Genomic DNA, 15,740 nt, shown 5'->3' with positions numbered 1-15,740 from the left:
CCTCCGGGTGCTCCGGTTTCCTCCCACAGTCCAAAGATGTGCAGGTGAGGTGCATTGGCCATGATAAATTACCCTTAGTGTCCAAAATTGCCCTTAGTGTTGGGTGGGGTTACTGGGTTATGGGGATAGGATAGAGGTGTTGACCTTGGGTAGGGTGCTCTATCCAAGAGCCGGTGCAGACTCGATGGGCTGAATGGCCTCCTTCTGCACTGTAAATTCTATGAGAACTGGCTAGGTCATAGAAGGCAGAGAGTAGCAATGGAAGGGTGCTTTTCTAATTGGAGGGCTGTGACCAGTGGTGTTCCGCAGGGATCAGTGCTGGGACCTTTGCTGTTCGTAGTATACATAAATGATTCGGAGGATAATGTAACTGATCTGATTAGTAAGTTTGCAGATGACACAAAGGTTGGTGGAATTGCGGATAGCGATGAGGACTGTCAGAGGATACAACAGTATTTAGATCGTGTGGAGACTTGGGCGGAGAGATGGCAGATGGAGTTTAATCTGGACAAATGTGAGGGAATGCATTCTGGAAGGTCAAATGCAGGTCGGGAATATACAGTGAATTGTAGAACCCTCAAGAGTATTGAAAGTCAGAGACATCGAGGTGGACAGGTCCACAGGTCACTGAAAGGGGCAACACAGGTGGAGAAGGTAGTCAAGAAGGCATACGGCATGCGTGCCTTCATTGGCCGGGGCATTGAGGAGAAGAATTGGCAAGTCATGTTGCAGCTGTATAGAACCTTAGGCCACACTTGGAGTATAGTGTTCAATTCTGGTCGCCACACTACCAGAAGGATGTGAAGGATTTAGAGAGGGTGCAGAAGAGATTTACCAGAATGTTGCCTGGTATGGAGGGCATTAGCTATGAGGAGCGGTTGAATAAACTCGGTTTGTTCTCACTGGAACGAAGGAGGTTGAGGGGCGACGTGATAGAGGTCTACAAAGTTACGAGGGGCATAGACAGAGTGGATAGTCAGAGGCTTTTCCCCAGGGTAGAGGGGTCAATTACTCGGGGGCATAGGTTTAAGGTGAGAGGGGCAAGGTTTAGAGTAGATGTACGAGGCAAGTTTTTTACGCAGAGGGTAGCAGTGGGTGCCTGGAACTCGCTACCGGAGGAGGTGGTGGAAGCAGGGACAATAGGGACATTTAAGGGGCATCTTGACAAATATATGAATAGGATGGGAATAGAGGGATACGCACCCAGGAAGTGTAGAAGATTGTAGTTTAGTCGGGCAGCATGGTCGGCAAGTGCATGGAGGGCCGAAGGGTCTGTTCCTGTGCTGTACATTTCTTTTTACCCCTTCCAACTTATTGTCAGTGTGTGTGAGGTTGCCAACTCCTGCCCCATCCACTGGGCTCGTCATCCGCCAGCTTACTGTGAGTGTGTGTGACACTGTGAACATCTGGCCCATCCAGCCGGTTCCTACTCCCCGCCTCACTGTGAGTGTGTGTGACGCTGTGAACATCTGGCCCGTCCAGCCGGTTACTACTCCCCCGCCTCACTGTGAGTGTGTGTGACATTGTGAACATCTGGCCCATCCAGCCGGTTCCTACTCCCCCGCCTCACTGTGAGTGTGTGTGACGCTGTGAACATCTGGCCCATCCTGCCGGTTCCTACTCCCCCGCCTCACTGTGAGTGTGTGTGACGTTGTGAACATCTGGCCCATCCAGCCGGTTCCTACTCCCCCGCCTCACTGTGAGTGTGTGTGACGCTGTGAACATCTGTCCCATCCAGCCAGTTCCTACTCCCTCGCCTCACTGTGAGTGTGTGTGACGTTGTGAACATCTGGCCCATCCAGCCGGTTCCTACTCCCCCGCCTCACTGTGAGTGTGTGTGACGCTGTGAACATCTGGCCCATCCAACCGGTTCCCACTCCCCCACCTCACTGTGAGTGTGTGTGACGTTGTGAACATCTGGCCCATCCAGCCGATTCCTACTCCCCCGCCTCACTGTGAGTGTGTGTGACGCTGTGAACATCTGGCCCGTCTAGCCGGTTCCTACTCCCCCGCCTCACTGTGAGTGTGTGTGTCGTGAACATCTGGCCCATCCAGCCGGTTCCTTCTCCCCCGCCTCACTGTGAGTGTGTGTGACGCTGTGAACATCTGGCCCATCCAGCCGGTTCCTACTCCCCCGCCTCACTGTGAGTGTGTGTGACGTTGTGAACATCTGGCCCATCCAGCCGGTTCCTACTCCCCCGCCTCACTGTGAGTGTGTGTGACGTTGTGAACATCTGGCCCATCAAGCCGGTTCCTACTCCCCCGCCTCACTGTGAGTGTGTGTGACGTTGTGAACATCTGGCCCATCCAGCCGGTTCCCACTCCCCCGCCTCACTGTGAGTGTGTGTGACGCTGTGAACATCTGGCCCGTCTAGCCGGTTCCTACTCCCCCGCCTCACTGTGAGTGTGTGTGTTGTGAACATCTGGCCCATCCAGCCGGTTCCTACTCCCCGCCTCACTGTGAGTGTGTGTGATGCTGTGAACATCTGGCCCATCCAGCCGGTTCCTACTCCCCCGCCTCACTGTGAGTGTGGGTGACGCTGTGAACATCTGGCCCATCCAGCCGGCTCCTACTCCCCGCCTCACTGTGAGTGTGTGTGACGTTGTGAACATCTGGCCCATCCAGCCGGTTCCTACGCCCCCACCTCACTGTGAGTGTGTGTAACGCTGTGAACATCTGGCCCATCCAGCCGGTTCCTTCTCCCCGCCTCACTGTGAGTGTGTGTGACGTTGTGAACATCTAGCCCATCCAGCCGGTTCCTACTCCCCTGCCTCACTGTGAGTGTGTGTGTTGTGAACATCTGGCCCATCCAGCCGGTTCCTACTCCCCGCCTCACTGTGAGTGTGTGTGACGCTGTGAACATCTGGCCCATCCAGCCGGTTCCTACTCCCCGCCTCACTGTGAGTGTGTGTGACGTTGTGAACATCTGGCCCATCCAGCCGGTTCCTACGCCCCCACCTCACTGTGAGTGTGTGTAACGCTGTGAACATCTGGCCCATCCAGCCGGTTCCTTCTCCCCCGCCTCACTGTGAGTGTGTGTGACGTTGTGAACATCTGGCCCATCCAGCCGGTTCCTACTCCCCCGCCTCACTGTGAGTGTGTGTGACGCTGTGAACATCTGGCCCGTCTAGCCGGTTCCTACTCCCCCGCCTCACTGTGAGTGTGTGTGACGCTGTGAACATCTGGCCCATCCAGCCGGTTCCTACTCCCCCGCCTCACTGTGAGTGTGTGTGACGCTGTGAACATCTGGCCCAGCCAGCCGGTTCCTACTCCCCCGCCTCACTGTGAGTGTGTGTGACTTTGTGAACATCTGGCCCATCCAGCCGGTTCCTACTCCCCCTCCTCACTGTGAGTGTGTGTGACGTTGTGAACATCTGGCCCATCCAGCCGGTTCCTACTCCCCCGCCTCACTGTGAGTGTGTGTGATGTTGTGAACATCTGGCCCATCCAGCCGGTTCCTACTCCCCCGCCTCACTGTGAGTGTGTGTGACGTTGTGAACATCTGGCCCATCCAGCCAGTTCCTACTCCCCCGCCTCACTGTGAGTGTGTGTGACGTTGTGAACATCTGGCCCATCCAGCCGGTTCCCACTCCCCCGCCTCACTGTGAGTGTGTGTGACGTTGTGAACATCTGGCCCATCCAGCCGGTTCCTACTCCCCCGCCTCACTGTGAGTGTGTGTGACGGTGTGAACATCTGGCCCATCCAGCCGGTTCCTACTCCCCCGCCTCACTGTGAGTGTGTGTGACGTTGTGAACATCTGGCCCATCCAGCCGGTTCCCACTCCCCCGCCTCACTGTGAGTTTGTGTGGCATTGTGAACATCTGGCCCATCCAGCCGGTTCCTACTCCCCCGCCTCACTGTGAGTGTGTGTGACGTTGTGAACATCTGGCCCATCCAGCCGGTTCCTACTCCCCCGCCTCACTGTGAGTATGTGTGACGGTGTGAACATCTGGCCCAGCCAGCCGGTTCCTACTCCCCCGCCTCACTGTGAGTGTGTGTGACGTTGTGAACACCTGCCCCATACTGCGGCTCCTCACGCCTTCCATCAGGGTCCCAGTTTCGAATCCAGAATTGGGTCACTGTCTGTAGAGAGGATGCACGTTTTCTCCCTGTCTACGAGGGGGTCCGGTGGGGGCTCCTGTTCCTTCCCACAATTCCCAAAAGTTAGGAATGTTGCGACCAGGGGCTTTTCACAGTAACTTCGTTGCAGTGTTAAGCCGACTTGTGACAATGAAGATTTTAATAATTATTTTAATCATTCTTATATTATGACTATTTGTGTGAGGTTATGGAAAATTATCCCGTCCGGCCGCTCCCTCACCTGCACCTATGAATTTGATAGAAATTAGTCTTCCAGTATGTTCATAAATAGAGTTTGCGATGTTTTCGTCCCCTCACGTGAGCACGGTGGCACAGTTGTTCGCGCTGCTGCCTCGCAGCTCCAGGGTCCCAAGGTTCAATTCGGGCCTCGGATGCTTCAATTCCATCCGAGACCGTTGCATGGATTTTTTTCTTTCTCCCCGTGTGTGCGTGGGTTTCCTCCGGGTGCTCCGGTTTCCCCACAGTCCAAAGATGTGCAGGTTAGGTGGATTGGCCGTGATAAATTGTCCCTTGGTGTTGAAAAGGTTGGGTCGGGTTCCTACGTTACGGGGATAGGTTGGACGCCTGAGGTTGAGTCGTCTGCTTTTCCCACAGCCTGTGCACACTCGATGGGCTGAATGTCCTCCTTCGGCACTGTAAGTTCTATGATTCGATGATCATGTGACCACACACATTTCTAAATACTGCTACTTACGCGAAAGTGGCGTAAGGGAAGTGAACCGAGTTTCTCTTCTTCCGATCCGTCACAGCACCTATAAGAAAATGGTACAGAGGCTGAAGAGGGGTTTCTGTGAGAAGCCCAAATAAAACGGTCCAGGGGCAGCATGAAAATTCATTGATGGAGAGTTTACGGCGTCGATTACAGAATCAGTTAAGTTACAGCGCAGAAGGAGGCCATTCAGCCCATCGAGTCTGCACCGGTCCTACTTCAGCCCACACCTCCACCCTGTCCCCGTAACCCCACGGAAACCTTTGGGACACTAAGGGCTATTTCTCACGGCCAATTCACCGAACCTGCAAACTTTCGATTCTGGGGGGAAAGGGGAGCACCCGGAGGAAACCCACGCAGACACGGGGAGAACGGTGCAGACTCCACACAGACAGTGACCCAAGCCGGGAATCGAGCCTGGGAATCCTTGAGCTGTGACGTAACTGTGCTCGGCGCTCTGGCACCGTGCTACCCTAACCGATAGGTGAACGTGATATGACAGGACAATTTCTCTCCAGATGGTGCTGACAGCGAGCTGCTGTGAGGTGAAGATGTGCTGAATGGATCAAAGACATAGAGAGGAAATAATAACAGGAAGGGATAACTTATTTTGAAAAAAGTACCCAAAAAATGCAGCACAAATTTAAATGTTAAGACCTTTGTCATTTTTTGATTTGATTTGATTTGATTTATTATTGTCACAGGTATTAGTATACAGTGAAAAGTAGTGTTTCTTGCCTGCTGTATAAACCCTGCATCAGGAAGGAGGGACTGCAGAATATAATATGACAGTTAAAACAAGGTGTTGCGAAAGGATCAACTTAATACGAGGTAGGTCCATTCAAAAGTCTCATTGCGCTCGGGAAGAAGCTGTTCTTGTGTCGGTTGGTACGTGACCTCAAACTTTGCTATCTTTTACCTGACGGCAGGAGGTGGCAGAGAGTCTGTCCGGGGTGCCTGGGGTCCGTAATTATGCTGGCTGCCTTTCTGAAGCAGCGGGAATTGTAGACAGAGTCAATGGGTGGGAGGCCGGTTCGCGTGATGGACTGGGCTACATTCACCACCTTTCGTAGTTTCCTGCGGTCTTGGGCAGAGCAGGCTCCATACCAAGCTGTGATACAACCAGAAAGAATGCTGTCCATGGTGCATCGGTAGAAGTTGGTGAGGATCGTAGCTGACATGCCAAATTTCCTCAGTCTTCTGAGAAAGTAGAGTCGTTGGTGGGCTTTCTTAACTATAGTGTCGGCATGGGGGGACCAGGACAGGCTGCTGGTGATCTGGACACCTAAAAACTTGAAGATCTCGACCCTTTCTACTTCCTTCCCATTGATGTGGACAGGGGCATGTTCTCCACTATGCTTCCTGACGTCGATGATTATCTCCTTCATTTTGTTGACATTGAGGGAGAGATTATTGTCGTCGCACCAGTTCACCAGATTCTCTATCTCATTCCTGTACTCCGTCTCGTCATTGTTTGAAGTCCGACCCACTACGGTGGTGTCATCAGTAAATTTGAGAATCGGGTTGGAGGGGAATTTGGCCGCACAGTCAGAGGTGTATAAGGAGTACAGTAGGGGGCTGAGGACACAGCCTTGTGGGGCACCAGTGTTGAGGATGATCGTGGAGGAGGTATTGTTGCCTATCCTTACTGATTTCCCTTTGGATTTCGGCGGCAGCGGTGTGCAGGGGCCTTCTTGGAGGTGAGTAGTGTATTTAAAAACCTTGCCTTTACAGGAGCAGCCCTTTGGATTTCGGCGGCAGCGGTGCGCAGGGGCCTTCTGGGAGGTGAGTAGTGTATTTAAAAACCTTACCTTTACAGGAGCAGACCTTTGGATTTCGGCGGCAGCGGTGCGCAGGGGCCTTCTTGGAGGTGAGTAGTGTATTTAAAAACCTTACCTTTACAGGAGCAGCCCTTTGGATTACGGCGGCAGCGGTGCGCAGGGGCCTTCTTGGAGGTGAGTAGTGTATTTAAAAACCTTGCCTTTACAGGAGCAGCCCTTTGGATTTCGGCGGCAGCGGTGCGCAGGGGCCTTCTTGGAGGTGAGTAGTGTATTTAAAAACCTTACCTTTACAGGAGAAGCCCTTTGGATTACGGCGGCAGCGGTGCGCAGGGGCCTTCTGGGAGGTGAGTAGTGTATTTAAAAACCTTACCTTTACAGGAGCAGCCCTTTGGATTACGGCGGCAGCGGTGCGCAGGGGCCTTCTGGGAGGTGAGTAGTGTATTTAAAAACCTTACCTTTACAGGAGCAGCCCTTTGGATTTCGGCGGCAGCGGTGCGCAGGGGCCTTCTTGGAGGTGAGTAGTGTATTTAAAAACCTTACCTTTACAGGAGCAGCCCTTTGGATTTCGGCGGCAGCGGTGCGCAGGGGCCTTCTTGGAGGTGAGTAGTGTATTTAAAAACCTTGCCTTTACAGGAGCAGCCCTTTGGATTTCGGCGGCAGCGGTGCGCAGGGGCCTTCTTGGAGGTGAGTAGTGTATTTAAAAACCTTACCTTTACAGGAGAAGCCCTTTGGATTACGGCGGCAGCGGTGCGCAGGGGCCTTCTGGGAGGTGAGTAGTGTATTTAAAAACCTTACCTTTACAGGAGCAGCCCTTTGGATTACGGCGGCAGCGGTGCGCAGGGGCCTTCTGGGAGGTGAGTAGTGTATTTAAAAACCTTACCTTTACAGGAGCAGCCCTTTGGATTTCGGCGGCAGCGGTGCGCAGGGGCCTTCTTGGAGGTGAGTAGTGTATTTAAAAACCTTACCTTTACAGGAGCAGCCCTTTGGATTTCGGCGGCAGCGGTGCGCAGGGGCCTTCTTGGAGGTGAGTAGTGTATTTAAAAACCTTACCTTTACAGGAGAAGCCCTTTGGATTACGGCGGCAGCGGTGCGCAGGGGCCTTCTGGGAGGTGAGTAGTGTATTTAAAAACCTTACCTTTACAGGAGCAGCCCTTTGGATTACGGCGGCAGCGGTGCGCAGGGGCCTTCTGGGAGGTGAGTAGTGTATTTAAAAACCTTACCTTTACAGGAGCAGCCCTTTGGATTTCGGCGGCAGCGGTGCGCAGGGGCCTTCTTGGAGGTGAGTAGTGTATTTAAAAACCTTGCCTTTACAGGAGCAGCCCTTTGGATTTCGGCGGCAGCGGTGCGCAGGGGCCTTCTTGGAGGTGAGTAGTGTATTTAAAAACCTTACCTTTACAGGAGAAGCCCTTTGGATTACGGCGGCAGCGGTGCGCAGGGGCCTTCTGGGAGGTGAGTAGTGTATTTAAAAACCTTACCTTTACAGGAGCAGCCCTTTGGATTACGGCGGCAGCGGTGCGCAGGGGCCTTCTGGGAGGTGAGTAGTGTATTTAAAAACCTTACCTTTACAGGAGCAGCCCTTTGGATTTCGGCGGCAGCGGTGCGCAGGGGCCTTCTTGGAGGTGAGTAGTGTATTTAAAAACCTTACCTTTACAGGAGCAGCCCTTTGGATTTCGGCGGCAGCGGTGCGCAGGGGCCTTCTTGGAGGTGAGTAGTGTATTTAAAAACCTTACCTTTACAGGAGAAGCCCTTTGGATTACGGCGGCAGCGGTGCGCAGGGGCCTTCTGGGAGGTGAGTAGTGTATTTAAAAACCTTACCTTTACAGGAGCAGCCCTTTGGATTACGGCGGCAGCGGTGCGCAGGGGCCTTCTTGGAGGTGAGTAGTGTATTTAAAAACCTTACCTTTACAGGAGCAGCCCTTTGGATTTCGGCGGCAGCGGTGCGCAGGGGCCTTCTTGGAGGTGAGTAGTGTATTTAAAAACCTTACCTTTACAGGAGAAGCCCTTTGGATTACGGCGGCAGCGGTGCGCAGGGGCCTTCTGGGAGGTGAGTAGTGTATTTAAAAACCTTACCTTTACAGGAGCAGCCCTTTGGATTACGGCGGCAGCGGTGCGCAGGGGCCTTCTGGGAGGTGAGTAGTGTATTTAAAAACCTTACCTTTACAGGAGCAGCCCTTTGGATTTCGGCGGCAGCGGTGCGCAGGGGCCTTCTTGGAGGTGAGTAGTGTATTTAAAAACCTTACCTTTACAGGAGCAGCCCTTTGGATTTCGGCGGCAGCGGTGCGCAGGGGCCTTCTTGGAGGTGAGTAGTGTATTTAAAAACCTTACCTTTACAGGAGAAGCCCTTTGGATTACGGCGGCAGCGGTGCGCAGGGGCCTTCTGGGAGGTGAGTAGTGTATTTAAAAACCTTACCTTTACAGGAGCAGCCCTTTGGATTACGGCGGCAGCGGTGCGCAGGGGCCTTCTGGGAGGTGAGTAGTGTATTTAAAAACCTTACCTTTACAGGAGCAGCCCTTTGGATTTCGGCGGCAGCGGTGCGCAGGGGCCTTCTTGGAGGTGAGTAGTGTATTTAAAAACCTTACCTTTACAGGAGCAGCCCTTTGGATTTCGGCGGCAGCGGTGCGCAGGGGCCTTCTTGGAGGTGAGTAGTGTATTTAAAAACCTTACCTTTACAGGAGAAGCCCTTTGGATTTCGGCGGCAGCGGTGCGCAGGGGCCTTCTTGGAGGTGAGTAGTGTATTTAAAAACCTTACCTTTACAGGAGAAGCCCTTTGGATTACGGCGGCAGCGGTGCGCAGGGGCCTTCTGGGAGGTGAGTAGTGTATTTAAAAACCTTACCTTTACAGGAGCAGCCCTTTGGATTACGGCGGCAGCGGTGCGCAGGGGCCTTCTGGGAGGTGAGTAGTGTATTTAAAAACCTTACCTTTACAGGAGCAGCCCTTTGGATTTCGGCGGCAGCGGTGCGCAGGGGCCTTCTTGGAGGTGAGTAGTGTATTTAAAAACCTTACCTTTACAGGAGCAGCCCTTTGGATTTCGGCGGCAGCGGTGCGCAGGGGCCTTCTTGGAGGTGAGTAGTGTATTTAAAAACCTTACCTTTACAGGAGAAGCCCTTTGGATTACGGCGGCAGCGGTGCGCAGGGGCCTTCTGGGAGGTGAGTAGTGTATTTAAAAACCTTACCTTTACAGGAGCAGCCCTTTGGATTACGGCGGCAGCGGTGCGCAGGGGCCTTCTGGGAGGTGAGTAGTGTATTTAAAAACCTTACCTTTACAGGAGCAGCCCTTTGGATTTCGGCGGCAGCGGTGCGCAGGGGCCTTCTTGGAGGTGAGTAGTGTATTTAAAAACCTTACCTTTACAGGAGCAGCCCTTTGGATTTCGGCGGCAGCGGTGCGCAGGGGCCTTCTTGGAGGTGAGTAGTGTATTTAAAAACCTTACCTTTACAGGAGAAGCCCTTTGGATTACGGCGGCAGCGGTGCGCAGGGGCCTTCTGGGAGGTGAGTAGTGTATTTAAAAACCTTACCTTTACAGGAGCAGCCCTTTGGATTTCGGCGGCAGCGGTGCGCAGGGGCCTTCTTGGAGGTGAGTAGTGTATTTAAAAACCTTACCTTTACAGGAGCAGCCCTTTGGATTTCGGCGGCAGCGGTGCGCAGGGGCCTTCTTGGAGGTGAGTAGTGTATTTAAAAACCTTACCTTTACAGGAGAAGCCCTTTGGATTTCGGCGGCAGCGGTGCGCAGGGGCCTTCTTGGAGGTGAGTAGTGTATTTAAAAACCTTACCTTTACAGGAGAAGCCCTTTGGATTACGGCGGCAGCGGTGCGCAGGGGCCTTCTGGGAGGTGAGTAGTGTATTTAAAAACCTTACCTTTACAGGAGCAGCCCTTTGGATTACGGCGGCAGCGGTGCGCAGGGGCCTTCTGGGAGGTGAGTAGTGTATTTAAAAACCTTACCTTTACAGGAGCAGCCCTTTGGATTTCGGCGGCAGCGGTGCGCAGGGGCCTTCTTGGAGGTGAGTAGTGTATTTAAAAACCTTACCTTTACAGGAGCAGCCCTTTGGATTTCGGCGGCAGCGGTGCGCAGGGGCCTTCTTGGAGGTGAGTAGTGTATTTAAAAACCTTACCTTTACAGGAGAAGCCCTTTGGATTACGGCGGCAGCGGTGCGCAGGGGCCTTCTGGGAGGTGAGTAGTGTATTTAAAAACCTTACCTTTACAGGAGCAGCCCTTTGGATTACGGCGGCAGCGGTGCGCAGGGGCCTTCTGGGAGGTGAGTAGTGTATTTAAAAACCTTACCTTTACAGGAGCAGCCCTTTGGATTTCGGCGGCAGCGGTGCGCAGGGGCCTTCTTGGAGGTGAGTAGTGTATTTAAAAACCTTACCTTTACAGGAGCAGCCCTTTGGATTTCGGCGGCAGCGGTGCGCAGGGGCCTTCTTGGAGGTGAGTAGTGTATTTAAAAACCTTACCTTTACAGGAGAAGCCCTTTGGATTACGGCGGCAGCGGTGCGCAGGGGCCTTCTGGGAGGTGAGTAGTGTATTTAAAAACCTTACCTTTACAGGAGCAGCCCTTTGGATTACGGCGGCAGCGGTGCGCAGGGGCCTTCTGGGAGGTGAGTAGTGTATTTAAAAACCTTACCTTTACAGGAGCAGCCCTTTGGATTTCGGCGGCAGCGGTGCGCAGGGGCCTTCTTGGAGGTGAGTAGTGTATTTAAAAACCTTACCTTTACAGGAGCAGCCCTTTGGATTTCGGCGGCAGCGGTGCGCAGGGGCCTTCTTGGAGGTGAGTAGTGTATTTAAAAACCTTACCTTTACAGGAGAAGCCCTTTGGATTACGGCGGCAGCGGTGCGCAGGGGCCTTCTGGGAGGTGAGTAGTGTATTTAAAAACCTTACCTTTACAGGAGCAGCCCTTTGGATTTCGGCGGCAGCGGTGCGCAGGGGCCTTCTTGGAGGTGAGTAGTGTATTTAAAAACCTTACCTTTACAGGAGCAGCCCTTTGGATTTCGGCGGCAGCGGTGCGCAGGGGCCTTCTTGGAGGTGAGTAGTGTATTTAAAAACCTTACCTTTACAGGAGAAGCCCTTTGGATTTCGGCGGCAGCGGTGCGCAGGGGCCTTCTTGGAGGTGAGTAGTGTATTTAAAAACCTTACCTTTACAGGAGAAGCCCTTTGGATTACGGCGGCAGCGGTGCGCAGGGGCCTTCTGGGAGGTGAGTAGTGTATTTAAAAACCTTACCTTTACAGGAGCAGCCCTTTGGATTACGGCGGCAGCGGTGCGCAGGGGCCTTCTGGGAGGTGAGTAGTGTATTTAAAAACCTTACCTTTACAGGAGCAGCCCTTTGGATTTCGGCGGCAGCGGTGCGCAGGGGCCTTCTTGGAGGTGAGTAGTGTATTTAAAAACCTTACCTTTACAGGAGCAGCCCTTTGGATTTCGGCGGCAGCGGTGCGCAGGGGCCTTCTTGGAGGTGAGTAGTGTATTTAAAAACCTTACCTTTACAGGAGAAGCCCTTTGGATTACGGCGGCAGCGGTGCGCAGGGGCCTTCTGGGAGGTGAGTAGTGTATTTAAAAACCTTACCTTTACAGGAGCAGCCCTTTGGATTACGGCGGCAGCGGTGCGCAGGGGCCTTCTGGGAGGTGAGTAGTGTATTTAAAAACCTTACCTTTACAGGAGCAGCCCTTTGGATTTCGGCGGCAGCGGTGCGCAGGGGCCTTCTTGGAGGTGAGTAGTGTATTTAAAAACCTTACCTTTACAGGAGCAGCCCTTTGGATTTCGGCGGCAGCGGTGCGCAGGGGCCTTCTTGGAGGTGAGTAGTGTATTTAAAAACCTTACCTTTACAGGAGAAGCCCTTTGGATTACGGCGGCAGCGGTGCGCAGGGGCCTTCTGGGAGGTGAGTAGTGTATTTAAAAACCTTACCTTTACAGGAGCAGCCCTTTGGATTACGGCGGCAGCGGTGCGCAGGGGCCTTCTGGGAGGTGAGTAGTGTATTTAAAAACCTTACCTTTACAGGAGCAGCCCTTTGGATTTCGGCGGCAGCGGTGTGCAGGGACCTTCTGGGAGGTGAGTAGTGAATTTAAAAAGCCTTGCCTGGTCCCGTGTCTGTTCTTTTCTGTTTTATTTGTTTTTATATACGGCGGGAACCGGAAGTTCGACCTCTGGCAAGTCCCCCCCCCACCCCAACCAATAAATTCTGGTGGAGAGGAAACCCGAGACACTACACGTGTAGTGTCTCCCACCCGCCCTCCTCCTCTAACCTAATAATAAGACCCATTGGTGTAAGGTAAGTGCCATATTATATTATTATATTATTAGCATTGTGCAGGTCAAGGATCGGAGGTGGAGGAGCAGTCTCTGTCAGCGAGAGAACCTGAGAACATCTCAGACACTCAGAAGGTAAGTAAGTGATTTTTACTTTTATACCTTTTTTCAAATTGTGTGTGTCGGGGGGAAACTGAAGTGACATCACAGAAAAGCTGTGACCTGAGTGGCTGGTTGGGATTCTAATCTAAATTTTTTTTAAAAAATTGAGTATTTGGGAACTAATTAAACATAATAACTTAATTATAATTTAGAGGATATCTAAGCCAGAGATCGGAGAGTATTATAGTTAGCTATCGCATTTCTATTAGAATTCTAGTGCTAGGAAACCGATAGTTGACAGTAACTTTGCAATTAAAAAAAAAAGTATTAAAAAAAAAAAAGACACATTTTAATTAATTGACGCAATGTCAGTTAGAGGGGTGCTGTGCTCTGACTGTGAGATGTGGCAGGTCCGGGAGGCTTCCAGCGTCCCGGATGGCTTCATCTGCAGAAAGTGCACCCAACCACAGCTCCTCACAGACCGCATGGTTCGGTTGGAGCAGCAATTGGATGCACTGAGGAGCATGCAGTTGGCGGAAAGCGTCAAAGATCGCAGTTATGTAAATGTGGTCACACCCAAGGTGCAGGCAGAGAAATGGGTGACCCCCAGAAAGGGCAGGCAGTCAGTGCAGGAATCCCCTGTGGTTGTCTCCCTCTCGAACATATATACCCCTTTGGATACTGTCGGGGGGGATAGCCTATCAGGGGAAAACAGCAGCAGCCAGAGCAGTGGCACCACGGCTGGCTCTGATGTTCAGAAGGGAGGGTCAAAGCGCAGAAGAGTAATAGTAATAGGGGACTCTATAGTCAGGGGCACAGATAGGCGCTTCTGTGGACCTGAAAGAGACTCCAGGATGGTATGTTGCCTCCCTGGTGCCAGGGTCCAGGATGTCTCCGAACGGGTAGAGGGAATCCTGAAGGGGGAGGGCAAACAGGCAGAGGTCGTTGTACATATTGGTACTAACGACATAGGCAGGAAGGGGCATGAGGTCCTGCAGCAGGAGTTCAGGGAGCTAGGCAGAAAGTTAAAAGACAGGACATTGAGGGTTGTAATCTCGGGATTACTCCCTGTGCCACGTGCCAGTGAGGCTAGAAATAGGAAGATAGAGCAGACAAACACGTGGCTAAACAGCTGGTGTAGGAGGGAGGGTTTCCGTTATCTGGACCACTGGGAGCTCTTCCGGGGCAGGTGTGACCTGTATAAGATGGACGGTTTGCATCTAAACCGGAGAGGCATAAATATCCTGGCCGCGAGGTTTGCTAGTGTCACACGGGAGGGTTTAAACTAGTATGGCAGGGGGGTGGGCACGGGAGCAATAGGTCAGAAGGTGAGAGCATTGAGGGAGAACTAGGGAATAGGGACAGTGTGGCTCTGAGGCAGAGCAGACGGGGAGAAGTTGCTGAACACAGCGGGTCTGGTGGCCTGAAGTGCATATGATTTAATGCAAGGAGCATTACGGGTAAGGCAGATGAACTTAGAGCTTTGATTACTACTTGGAAATATGATGTTGTTGCCATTACAGAGACCTGGTTGAGGGAAGGGCAGGATTGGCAGCTAAACGTTCCAGGATTTAGATGTTTCAGGCGGGATAGAGGGGGATGTAAAAGGGGAGGCGGAGTTGCGCTACTTGTTCGGGAGAATATCACAGCTATACTGCGAGAGGACACCTCAGAGGGCAGTGAGGCTATATGGGTAGAGATCAGGAATAAGAAGGGTGCAGTCACAATGTTGGGGGTATACTACAGGCCTCCCAACAGCCAGTGGGAGATAGAGGAGCAGATAGGTAGACAGATTTTGGAAAAGAGTAAAAACAACAGGGTTGTGGTGATGGGAGACTTCAACTTCCCCAATATTGACTGGGACTCACTTAGTGCCAGGGGCTTAGACGGGGCGGAGTTTGTAAGGAGCATCCAGGAGGGCTTCTTAAAACAATATGTAAACAGTCCAACTAGGGAAGGGGCGGTACTGGACCTGGTATTGGGGAATGAGCCCGGCCAGGTGGTAGATGTTTCAGTAGGGGAGCATTTTGGTAACAGTGACCACAATTCAGTAAGTTTTAAAGTACTGGTGGACAAGGATAAGAGTGGTCCGAGGATGAATGTGCTAAATTTGTGGAAGGCTAATTATAACAATATTAGGCGAGAACTGAAGAACATTGATTGGGGGCGGATGTTTGAGGGCAAATCAACATCTGACATGTGGGAGGCTTTCAAATGTCAGTTGAAAGGAATACAGGACAGGCATGTTCCTGTGAGGAAGAAAGATAAATACGGCAATTTTCGGGAACCTTGGATTACGAGTGATATTGTAGGCCTCGTCAAAAAGAAAAAGGAGGCATTTGTCAGGGCTAAAAGGCTGGGAACAGACGAAGCCTGTGTGGCATATAAGGAAAGTAGGAAGGAACTTAAGCAAGGAGTCAGGAGGGCTAGAAGGGGTCATGAAAAGTCATTGGCAAATAGGGTTAAGGAAAATCCCAAGGCTTTTTACACGTACATAAAAAGCAAGAGGGTAGCCAGGGAAAGGGTTGGCCCACTGAAGGATAGGCAAGGGAATCTATGTGTGGAGCCAGAGGAAATGGGCGAGGTACTAAATGAATACTTTGCATCAGTATTCACCAAAGAGAAGGAATTGGTAGATGTTGAGTCTGGAGAAGGGGGTGTAGATAGCCTGGGTCACATTGTGATCCAAAAAGACGAGGTGTTGGGTGTCTTAAAAAATATTAAGGTAGATAAGTCCCCAGGGCCTGATGGGATCTACCCCAGAATACTGAAGGAGGCTGGAGAGGAAATTGCTGTGGCCTTGACAGA

This window comes from Scyliorhinus torazame, unplaced genomic scaffold (assembly GCF_047496885.1).
Source record: "Scyliorhinus torazame isolate Kashiwa2021f unplaced genomic scaffold, sScyTor2.1 scaffold_432, whole genome shotgun sequence".
Lineage (NCBI taxonomy): Eukaryota > Metazoa > Chordata > Chondrichthyes > Carcharhiniformes > Scyliorhinidae > Scyliorhinus > Scyliorhinus torazame.
Note: the sequence above shows the minus strand (reverse complement) of the source record.